At 46.4% G+C, this 12100-nt stretch overlaps 1 long non-coding RNA gene across 1 annotated transcript in view; it reads right to left on the bottom strand.

Moving 5' to 3' along the window:
- LOC142929810 (uncharacterized) overlaps nucleotides 1-12100 on the bottom strand; it is a 147946-nt gene that overhangs the window by 1784 nt on the left and 134062 nt on the right. The window lies entirely within an intron of this gene.

Here is a 12100-nt window from a genome sequence, read left to right as displayed (position 1 = left end):
CTCAACGAAGTGGCTTATCATGTAGATATGTATAGCAACCAAATTATGGCAGTGCAGCAATATGCTGTATGTTAAAATGTGTGCATAGCTTTGAGTGCCTTTGCCACCTTCTCCCCTGGTTTCTCTCCACGTTAAGTCGACGACTCACTCACGGCATTGGCCAAACTTGCCAATGTGGATGTAAAATCTTTCTAGACTCGGTGCAGTTATCCTGGATAAATAGTGGTAATTATTACTATTTTGTGATATTATATACTGTATTTTTCTCCTGTATGGCAGTGTTCATGATATTTGTGTTGGGAGATATTTATTTGCATGGCCATTTCCAACAAATTCCCATTTATATTTTATTTAAAATATAAATTTTCCATCAGCCTGCTGAGCCGTGACGGCCGTTTTCGTTGAGGTGTGTTTACTGGTGACCTCTGGTGGTGGCTGGAGTGGTTGAGATTCCCTCGTTCTGGCAGTGCAGTCGCCCCTGCAGGTCACGTCACACACGAGGTTGTGGCTCTAGGCCGAGTCTTCGTTTTGGAAAATGTCCATTAAGCAAGCCACCCTCTGTATCTTGCAAGGCGCACCCGTCAAGCGTGAGACACTGCGAAGAGGCGAATAGAACGGCCACGTGGGAAGCGAGAATTGCAAATTCAGCAGGGCCACGACTCCACGCTATACCACTGAGAACCACAAGCAGAGCTACGCATCTAGATAATGAGTAAACATGAGCTGATGTTCATAAAGCCACCATACGCTACTTATTAACGAGGGATACATCAGGGTTACGGTCTTTATGGTATCATTGCCTTTTAAAAGCTAAGTATTGTACAAAGGTTTGCTTTATTGGGGAAACATATCTCACGTGATACTTTTAGAGAACTTAGACACGCGCTGTTTTATCGGATGTTGCCTGGCCCAAAGACAGCGTTTCCCACAGCTCAACCGCAAGTAACTAAATGACCTCCAGCAAAGGGCATCTGCTGTCTGATAGAGCCAGAACAGGCCGTCCTCTCGTGTTCATCACGAGGCAAGCCCCGTGCGTGAGGTGTTCAAAGTGAAGGTGCGCGTTTGACTGCCAAGCAGATAAAGTCTCGTTCGCAAGTGGCCGCCCAAGCTTGGATTCACGCAACATTTACCGACCAACAGGTACAACTAATTTTGAGAGAGAGACAAAACACAGACACGGAGACACTGTTTTGTCTCTCTCTCAAATTTAGTTCTACCTGATGACGGTTGCTTGTGTTGCAATCGAAACGTCGTACTCTATTATTTAATTTATTTTCTTTCTACGTGACTTTACCGAAAGAACCAAAGAGTAATTCCTGCAGTCGCGAAAGCTTCAAATCAAGTTTTATTTACCGACCTACCTACCGCATGGGGCTCCTCAAGGCGACATGAGCTCCCTGGACGAGGTACTGGTCCCGGCTCTCATCGGTGTCATGGGCTTCCTCGGGGTCTTCTTCATCGGCTTCTTAATCCTGGCCGAGAAGTTCAAGTAAGAGGCGACTCTCCGGGCTGCAGAGGCTCCACTGTAAAGCCCACAATGTCATGTTCCTCTTAGTCCTCTCCCCAATGGCAGGTCGCTGTATTATGTATGTATGTTGAATTTCTTGCGCACCGTACATAGCCAACTGCGCCAATCGGAGGTGCCGGGGGAAAGGCAACAAACTAAAGTAGTTCTGAAGAAATTTGTTTTTCAACTCTGATTTTAAAGTGCATAGCTCCAGTGGCTTCCTAATATCTGAAGAAAGAGCGTCTTAGACGGCCGCAGAAGTGCATCTGAAAGAGCGAGATGAAGTGACCGTGTGAATGTTCGATGGTGAGCCAAACACCGCTGCGAGGTCTTTGGCTCAAACTCCCTCCATCCTGTCGCATTTTGAGCTATCGCCTTCATTTCCCAGCACGTCCCCCCAATTATTCACGTCGTCAAGCAGAATTTACCGTTTACTTCATCTTAGGCTAGCCCGGCCAGAGCTTCCTTCAAAGAGGCTTTCATCTTTTGGAATGTGTCCAATGAGCATCGTTTGCTATTTCTGAATTGTTCTCATTAGACTATTACTCTTGTTTAAATAAGCCACGCGTGATTTGAATGTTAATGACAAGCAACTTATTGTAATGTGTTGGGATTAAAACTAAAATGATGGTGACGGGTCTCAGTCTCGGAAATCTTTTTTCAGGAGGCTCCTGCCAGATTATTTGCAGTAAGGGGGCGATGTTGATGCTGCGTGTGATCCCAAATGAGTAATTGCAGGTTAATGTTTTAGAGATGTGGATGTTTGGCTGATACCAGTTAGAGTGTTTTATTTATCTATGGGAAGAAACCCACAGAGAGCCCGGAGGAAAGCGATGCAGACCAGCGGGAGACCGTACAAAGTGCACACTGAGAGTCGCCCGAGTCGCGAAATCGACCCCAGCTCCTTCATGCCGCGATGCACAACGCCTGTAGACGACTGTGCTCCCCTGCCGCTCATACCTCGCCCGTGGTGTCAGAATCTCTCTGCACGGAGATCTACGCAGAGGGTGTGAAAGAATGTGATTTGCTTCTTTGATAGCAGTGATAACCCCCCCCACTCCCCACCCCGGTTCTCTGTGCCCTAGAATCGCCACTACCAACACAACGAGCATGTGTGTGGCGTCGTTGCCGACTGACCGGGGGCAATCTTGATTAAGAGAACTGTTTAAATAACGCACTTGTTCGTAACACTTATTCTATACGGTAATCCTCATCATCAGGCGAACAAACTAATCACTGAAGGGGTTTGTGTTTGCCTATTACCTACGAGCTACTATGAGGTAACTCATTCATATGTTAGTACAAAAAAAACTGGTCATCAGAAAACATTACAAATGTTGCTTCTCACCAGGCCCCATGGTGCATCGTGTAGTCTCCAACTGTTATTAGTCTCTCTCGCCTCTCTTCTCATGTTCTACGAATAAGGGACATTGCCCAAAACGTCGCCTGTTATCTTGTCTTGTCTTCTGAGGCCACACATTGTTACTGATGAATGCGTTGCGTTTTTGTTATGGTAATTATGCACCAATGCCGACACAGCAGTATAACCAGACAATTAGCGTATCAGGGTATGAATTTCAGGACATGGATTCACGTGTAAAACCGAGCTTCATTCAGTCCATCGTGAGGGTGGTGCTAAATTCATATGAATGCTCGTATTTCTCAAAACCTATTGACGGCGTCTGATATTACTCATACAAAATCAAATAATAGTTTTTACTAATCACCATAACAATGAATATTGTTAACATAATCATATCATGAGAGGTGGGATGACTCCATTCTCACGATTTCGGGTCACAATTCGATTCCATATTCAATTCTAATTTTAATACTTTATTATGGTGAAGGTTAGCGCCTCTAGTGACTGAAGGGGTGACGTTATTCTATTGCATAAAATGTATAGGACTTGATAAACATGAGCCCATACACACGCATTTCAGTTCATGTATCGTGAGATTAAGAATTGTTATTTGGTGAATCAATTACTCGTTACACCCCTATTATTTGCCAACTGCTGGGGCAAAACAAACGGAAATTGTTTCCCGTGCTTCAACAACCTGCTGATGAAACTAAATTTTGACTTGAAACTTTCGTGACTGCAGGAATTCATATTCTTTGGTTCTTTCGGTAAAGTCACGTAGATAGAAAAAAAAAAATCACTTTATTTTTTTATTTTTTATATCTACGTGACTTTACCGAGAGAACCAAAAAATATGCTGATGAAACTCACAACGTCGAAACTGGTCCAGGGGCTTGGCCGTTTACACCCTGGCGTAAAGCACCGGTCTATAAAACCTTTTAGATGACAGACCTAAATTATATTGTATTTCTCGTAGAAAGACAGCCACGTGTGTACGTGTGCTTGCTTTTGTTATCAATTTCACAAAATGGTTTTCGTGTCATTAAATGTTTATTATATTTCAAACGATTTCCTCCCATTCGGTGTTTCATGTAAAATTGGATTTTCTGCTTGGCCGTTATGAATGTAACTACTTTCGAACTATACCCTATTATATATCTAAAATGTATCTAACTGGAAGTAAGATATACTTAAAAAATATATATGTATATGCAGTACAGTACTGCACTATCGCTAATTGATTGTTAATTGTTATTTAATGTTCATATTGATATCAGGTTTAGTCTTGGGGTAGCTGTCGAGTGTGCAGGGGCTTTTACGGCACCCAGGGGCCGACACTCTGTAGGGGCCCAAGATCCAGCCGACGAAGAGGAGGGGAATTGGATACGGAGCCCCATTTCATTTCTCGGAACCAGTTTATTTATTTATACTGGAGGAATCCGAAGAGCTATAAAGCTCTTTTTCGCAGATGTCCAGTAGAGGCCGGTAAGAACGTTACAACAACAAACGAAACAAAACACGACAGGAGTGCAAAGTACAGCAAATTGCAAACAAATCACCCAACAACATTCAACTAAAATGAAACTATCCCTATCCTACCAGCGCCCATGCCGACCATGCTACGTCACTGTCTCAAGCTTGTTCTCCCTTGGTTTAAATAAAGTATCTGTACGTGTGGCTTATATTCCCAGCTGGTGTAATCCCGACAGAGAAGTCCCCTCCAGCCTCTCCAACCCCAAGGACTCCGATGCTGTTGACCCTGAGCTGGTGCCCCCCGCATCGACTACAGTGGTGGCCCTGACTCGAATGTGATTGGCAACAGCCCCCAGTGGTGTTCTGGGGGCACTTTGCATTGTGGGGGAGTCACGGCGACACTGCCGGAGACACCCAGCAATGACAACACCCATCATGGACTGGAGACACCTAGCAATGACAACACCCATCATGGACTGCAGCCCAGAATCGGGGAGTGAATCTGCCGATATACGCGGTGCGATGGTGAATGTCTGTGGCTATCCGATGTGGGTTTTCCATCCTAATTTCATATCCGAAAATATCCAAAGTTGTACATGTAAATTCTATGAGTTTTCCATATCCAAAAATACATATGCCCGAGTAATGTAATACTTACTGAAGTTCAGTGGGAAAATGTATTCGGGTATAGTTTTCTGGGTATAGAATTTGGATGGAAAACCCCATGCAAGTCTCCACGTGTGTGGAGTGAGGCCAGCGCCGATTCTAGGGCTGAGCTGGTCAGGCGATGGACTCTGTGACTCGCAGAGAAGGATCTGTGAATGGAGAATTGGGGGCAACGTCGTCTCCATTGGGGCGGTAGTGCCGGCGTGAGACCAGAAAGCACGCCATCCCGCACCCACGGAACTTTGCACTTTCTTCGCTCGCCCGCCCGGGAAAGAACGTTCACCCGGTGTATCATTAACAGGCGGCCGCAGGTAATCATCGTGCTGAACATTTTCTAAATGGTATTCATGGTTTTGTGTGTGTGTGTAGGCTTCCAAACAGGAATACTCATCAGCGAAGTGCGTGGCGTGGGTCTATCAGTGCGGGATGTGGTGCGGTAGCTCAGCTCGAGCTCCCCACTGTGTGTTTTTGGGTTGTACCCGTCGTGTGTTGTTTGGAGTGACGATGGGTTGTACCCGTCGTGTGTTGTTTGGAGTGACGTTCGACGTTCCGCTCCACGTGCTGGAAGCTTCAAAAACACCCCGGAGAGCGATAGAGTGCAGTGCAACCATAAAGAAACCTCGGCGGTGGTTGCTCAAGTAGTTTGCACGAGTCCCATTCATGAGCACTGAGAATTCTCATTTATCTTCTTAGCTCTTTCGGTAAAGTCACGTTGAGGGGAAACAATAAAATAATAAACTGCAGTCACGAAAGCTTTAAATAAAAATTTATTTCTCATTTACTTATCAATGAAACTTACTGAATCTAAAAACTCGTCTTGGGCATCGTGAATTGGAATATTTGGAACAATAACTTTTTGAGAAGTGTTTTGCATGTTGGAGGAAATTTGAGTTACCAGAGAAAACCCACGGTCATGAGCGGATAACACCAAGAGCTTTTTGTGTTTAGTTTGCTGTCCTCCCGCCGATTAGCACGGATAGCGACGAAAGAAGTTCAACATACATGCATAGATTAACACAGAGACCCATAGACTAACAGAGACCCATAGTTCGTTGTCCTTCCCCCACAACCTCCAATATGCACAGTTGGCTACGTACGGTGCGAAAGAAGTTCAACATATTCTTGGTTCTTTCGGTAAAGTCACGTAGAAGGGAAACAATAAAATAATAAAAATATAAACAATAAAATTATCACGACGTTTCGACTGCAACACAAGCAGTCATCATCAGGTGTGAAAACCACAGCAAGAAAATCTGAAAAAAGTGGCGGGTTTTTTTTACGTTAGCACCACTGAGAGCGATTTGACAGTTTGTTCAGATGGACGAGTCCATCATATGACACAGATGGACTCGTTCATCTGAACAAACTGTCAAATCGCTATCCGTGGTGCTAACGTTAAAAAAACGCCACTTTTTCAAATGTTCTTGCTGTGGTTTTCACACCTGATGATGATTGCTTGTGTTGCAGTCGAAACGTCGTGAGAATTTTATTGTTTATAATGTTTATTATTTTATTGTTTCCCTTCTACGTGACTTTACCGAAAGAACCAAGAATATGAATCCCTGCAGTCACGAAAGCTTTGAATCAAAAGTTCAACATACATGCATAGCTCCGCACACATGGATTCACTGATCCACTTGCACTTTTCCCATCTCCTGGCCGCCTCGCAGCCCTGGAAGGCTTTCCAAATTCCACAAACCCGCATGATCCACCAACCCCTGTGTTACCCTATTGCTTGATTACTACAGGCATGCAACCCGCCGCGCCTTGCGTGACGAGACGGGAAGAGTTCGGGGTGGGGGTGAGAGTGGCCACCAGGTGGCGATGTCGCCTCGGTGATTGGCTCGAAAAACGAGGCCAGTTCGCAATCGCGATGTCTGTGGTAAACGTGGTGTGTTGAAAGTGGCTTTGCGATTTAGAACATTCAACCCCAATAAGATAGTGTGCAATAATAACAAAAACCCTTCACCGTAGGTGTGCTAATATTATAGCTTTTGGTATCTGGTTGACTGAGTATTTATGGATTAAACTGCTCTATCTATAAACTGTAATAAATAAATACAAACTAAATACCTGGAGCACAGTGCCGTGGCTTATCAGGAGGCTGTGGGAGGGGGGGGGGGGTGTAAACCAACGATTAAGCAATAAAGGTGCATTATCGCTGGCGCGGCTTGGCTGCGGGGGGGATTGTAAATCCTGGGGGGTGCCTCGGTTCAGCCGTGGCCGCTGTAAAGTGCCAGAAACGGAGAGGCGAGGACGCCCGGAGAGAAGGAGCGAGCAAGCGATCTGAGAAGGCGAAGCCTCCCACGCTCTCCTCCTCCTCCTAACTCGAGCCGACAAGGCAATCAGCCACGTGGAGCAGCCCGCTTACCGACCCTGATCACGGTGGGGTTGCCACCTGGGCCCAGTTCGATGCCCCCCCCCCCCGACAGTACGGGAATTGGTGTCTGTGTTCGGGTGGCAGGAATTTGATTTGTACCGAGATCTGGTACCGGTGTCGTGTTGAGCTTTGTCACAGATTCTGTCACGCTTGGGTCTGTGGGGAAAGTGGTAAGCCGGTGGCAGAACCATGTTGAGGGAAGGGAGGGTAGCCCCCCTCCCTTGAAATACCAAAAAAAATATTTTATTCATATTTACAAGCGAAAATATATTGTAATTGTGTTTATGAACGCTGTGCCATATTTAAAAGCCTGAGAGGTTTCTATATCGGCCTCTGTGGCATCCCTACAGCACGGTGAACCGCACTAGTCAGTGTATGGCAATGTGGAGAGATCTTCATCCAGCAGTGAATAGATAATGGCGATGGTGATGTTTGTTGAGCGTCTTTCAACACCGTACGTAGCCAACCGTGCTAGTCGGAGGTGCGGGGGAAGAACAACAACAAACTAAACACAGACAAGCGAGTTGTACAAGATAGCTACGCCACTGATATTTAATAAAATGATGTTAAGTTTCTGTGTATCCAGGGCTTGCCCCGTTTGGATGGATGAGAGGCTGAAGGTTCTGAAATCGGGAGACGTGGATGAGTCCTAAACTGTATTACCTTTCGTCCTGCAAACTACCGCAATCGCTGCTGCGATCCAGGGACACAGACGCACAATGATCGCCGCGGTTCAGCCTGCGACTCGACGCACAGCGGAGCGCGCACGTTTCGAGCCTTCCATCCTGGGGCAAATGACTCAAAACAACAACCGGCATTCATCCAGCAGTGGATTGGCAAACAACGGTCGTGCGCTTTAATCAGTCGAGACTCACGCTCCGGTGCAGGAGGAAACTCTCATTCTTAAGCTGTGATCGTTTCTGGTAAAAAAAATAAACTGCTGGACTTAGAACTCCCAATGCTGTGTCGGTCACGCTGTGTCAGTTGTTCGAACATACTTCACCACGCTGGTTAGTGCGGGTTGCTAGAGGGGGAGCAGCACCTTCTCATTCGCCGCTAATGTAAGCCGTGGCTGGGAATCGAACTGAGGACGGTGTGTTCACGGCGCTGTGCGCACAACGCTTCGCCAGTGCTCACAGCTCCATCCTGGCCCCTAACACATCACATGTCGAGTTGTGTGCTACCAACCTGAGTCCTTGCGGTTTCGTGAACGTGTTTCCTCCTGGACTTGACGAGGTTGCTCCTTCGCTGGGATGGGACTGGCAACGCTTCCCCGAGTACAATGGGGGGGGGTTACCAATGCGGTGTCTGATATCCCATCCTCTTTATTTCTAACTGCATTTCCTGATATTGCTTAATCTTCTCTCTTTACATCCGTAACACAGAGTAGTCACTGGGGACTGATATCTCAACTGTTGCCACTTTATTGGGGTTTTTTCTCTCTATCTCTCTCTCTGTGAGAACGATGTCTGCTTTTTTCTGGCATGCGCTCTCCTCTGCGGGTGTGGTCATAGCCTAGGCCAGTGTTCTGCACTCGTTTTCAGAAGGGGGCCACTTTCGCCGATAAGACGACATCAGTGCGAGGGCCGCCACACATTTGAAACCATTGTTGGGTTTGACAACACGATGATGATGGGAGGGAGGGGGGGGGGCTGTTGTCACATTTGCGTTTTGTCGGGGGCCGCACGTTAGGGGCCGCACTAAAGGCCACCAGGGGCCGTCAGTGGCCCGCGGGCCTTGCAGTGAAGAACACTGGCCTAGGCAGTGGCGTAGATATCGAGTGTGCAGGCGGTACAACTGCACCGCACTGGGCTGTGAAGCGGGAGAATATAAAGCAAGCGGGGGGGGGGGGGGTGGAACTGATGTGGTTTTTTTATTCGACAGAAGTTGTGTCCAAGAATATTTTTTTTTTCTTAAAATATAATGGAGACTCTGAATGGTGACAATTCATCAAATCACGAGAGGGGGGTGGGAGGGGGGGTAACCATTTGTACCCCGTAGGATATATTCCGAATGATTGCGATCAGCTCATTGCCCGTTCTGTGCAAGGGTCAGAGGCTGGGCCAAGGTCACAGCAGAAAGCCCTCGAGCCCTTGACCCTCCAGCACACGCGGCGGGCTCCGCGCGCTCCCTCGCTCGTGCGACGCCCGACTCCCGACTGGACATATGTGGAAAGAGAGCTTTATAGCTCATCGGATTCCCCTGGTATAAGTCGGGATTCTGACTCTGCTCGCTCACAGGCTCGGCGAGCTTCACAAGCAACGGCACGCTGAAGCCGATTTAGAACTTCAGTTAATTTTTGTGGTAACAGCATCTGACTTGTTGGCATTGCCTCGGGTTGCTGTGAGTGGATTTTAATCACCCTAAACACATGCATATGTTTGTGCGCTTAATTTCCGTAATTACTGTAATCAGAACGCGCTCTGAGATGTTGCTCGTCTGCGGATTTTTGTCCGTTCAGTTTTGCAGAGACATGTGCACATACAAAGACAAAGATCCCCCGTATAGCATTAACGGACTGTTGGGGCAAGTGCTGTTAGCGAGCACCGATGAAGGCCGACACGGCACACGAGGGGGTGGGTGGCCAGCACCACGCCCAGCCGCCTGTGTCTCCTGAGTGGCGATGTTTACACACCGCAACCAGGTACTGATTTGAGGCTGAGTCGACCTAGGGGAGGCCCAGGACCGGTTTAGATAATCGTCACTGGTGTTGGCCGTGAGCAGGAATCGCCAGCTCCGTAGCGCAGCGCGCTAACCGCTACACTCCCGCTCACGTGTTCACATAGACAAAGACCCCACGTATAGCCCTATATCCTTAACACACACACACGTTTCGCAGATACTAAAGATCCCCTGCATAGCCCACGATTGCTGCCATATGCCTGACCATCTTTATCTCCCCAGTGTTGATGTTTTGGACATTAAAACAGATTACTTAATTACGGCTGGGCCTGCTACTGATGATAGCCCTGGCTGGGAAATGCCTGCGGGGTCGCCGAGTTCATCGTGCAGTGCAACTATTGAGCCAACGTTTACAAACACACACACACGGGTTCACACACCAAGACAGAAAGATCAAGAGCCTCCATTATAGCCATACGGACTGGAGAATCATGTGTTGTTTGCGAGAACCTATTAAGGCCGGCACTGCACACGAGAGGGTAATGTGACAAGCATCATTGGTGATGTTTACAACACCGCACCAGGTACTAGGGAAGGCCCGTGAGAATTCCAGGTGTCATGGCCCAGCTCTGTAACCCGACACTTTGGAAGGAAGGGTTGGTGGATTAGCAAGCCCAATGGGGATTTGGGAATTTCGCAAATGTCTCCGTGATCCGCGATCCGGAGGCAGAGACATGGCCTCGCAGCGGCGTGTACACACCACTTTGGTGGAGACGTTCGCGGTTCTAGTTTGGTCAAGTTAGTTTGTTTAACCAGGCGAGACCACAAGAGACCAGGATGGGTCTCATTTGCAAGAGTGACTACTCTGATTAATACTGCGGGTGTGTTAACCATAAAATTATGTGCCGGTGTCACGGTCCAAATTTGCCAAAAATGAAAAATTATCCGCAAATGACTAAATTGTAATTATACAATGCAATCAGTGCCCCCACCCCCAGCCCCCCGCCTACTGCGAAAAACGTAGCAGGGACATCTTAAAAAGCACACACCATGAGACTAAAGATTTTCCCTGGGTAAACAGGCCTAATCATTCATAATAAATGCTTTTGGGTTAGATCGCGATATTTATAAATGTGTCGTAACCCTCCACCACCCGACACGGCCAATCAGCAAAAAAAGCAAAGCAACACTGCTGAAAGCGATCAATTTGTTAAAACAATAAAAATTCCATATATCTCAGGAGTAACTGACAAATTAGCCCGTGTTTTGCAAAAGCAAAACATCACAGTAAGATTTGCTACAGTACACAACATTCAAATACTAGTATCTTGCACTAAAGACGAATTACCTAAATTATCAACAAAAGGTGTATATCGGATTAATTGTTTATGTGGCAGATGCTATATTGGACAGACGGGACGTAACATCAGCATAAGACTAAAAGAACACCAAATAAATATTAAATTATCTCAAACACAACTGTCGGCAGTGGCAGAACATGCTTGTCAACAAGGACACTCAATTGATTTTGATAACGTTGAAGTGTTGTGTAAAACTAATTATTACCAGCAATGACTAATTAGAGAATCCATTGAAATTGAGAGAAATAAAAATAACTTGAATCGCTCTGATAGCTATAGGCTTAGTGCGGCTTGGAAGCGTATTATTAAATAATACATATTATAATTCCTTATAGGGGAAACACATACTAATTAACGGATTACTAACGTAGCATATATTCACAATAACACACATTACAACTCATTACTAATCATAACCATTGACTGATTACCAATCGATTATATAATTACTGCACCTGAATGAGTTAAATGATGACGTCACCCTGCTGCTCTATTTAAGACCGGGAGCAAGTGAGGGCTTTACCATTCTGGCGAATTGCCCGATGATGCTGGATGTGATTACCAGCGAAACGTCGTATTCAAACTGTAAATGTTGTGGATTCACTCTTCAACACACCGGTGGGCTAAAGTAGTGAACTAATTGTTTTTTTGTCAACGTGACACTTTTTTTGCTGATTGGCTGTGTCGGGTGGTGGAGGGTTACGACACATTTATAAATAACGCGATCT

This window comes from Petromyzon marinus, chromosome 35 (genome assembly GCF_048934315.1).
Source record: "Petromyzon marinus isolate PM22_M1 ecotype Great Lakes invasive population chromosome 35, UKy_Petmar_22M1.pri1.0, whole genome shotgun sequence".
Classification (NCBI taxonomy): Eukaryota; Metazoa; Chordata; class Hyperoartia; order Petromyzontiformes; family Petromyzontidae; genus Petromyzon; species Petromyzon marinus.
The sequence above is the reverse complement of the archived record's forward strand: the minus strand, read 5'-3'. Positions and strand labels throughout refer to the sequence as shown.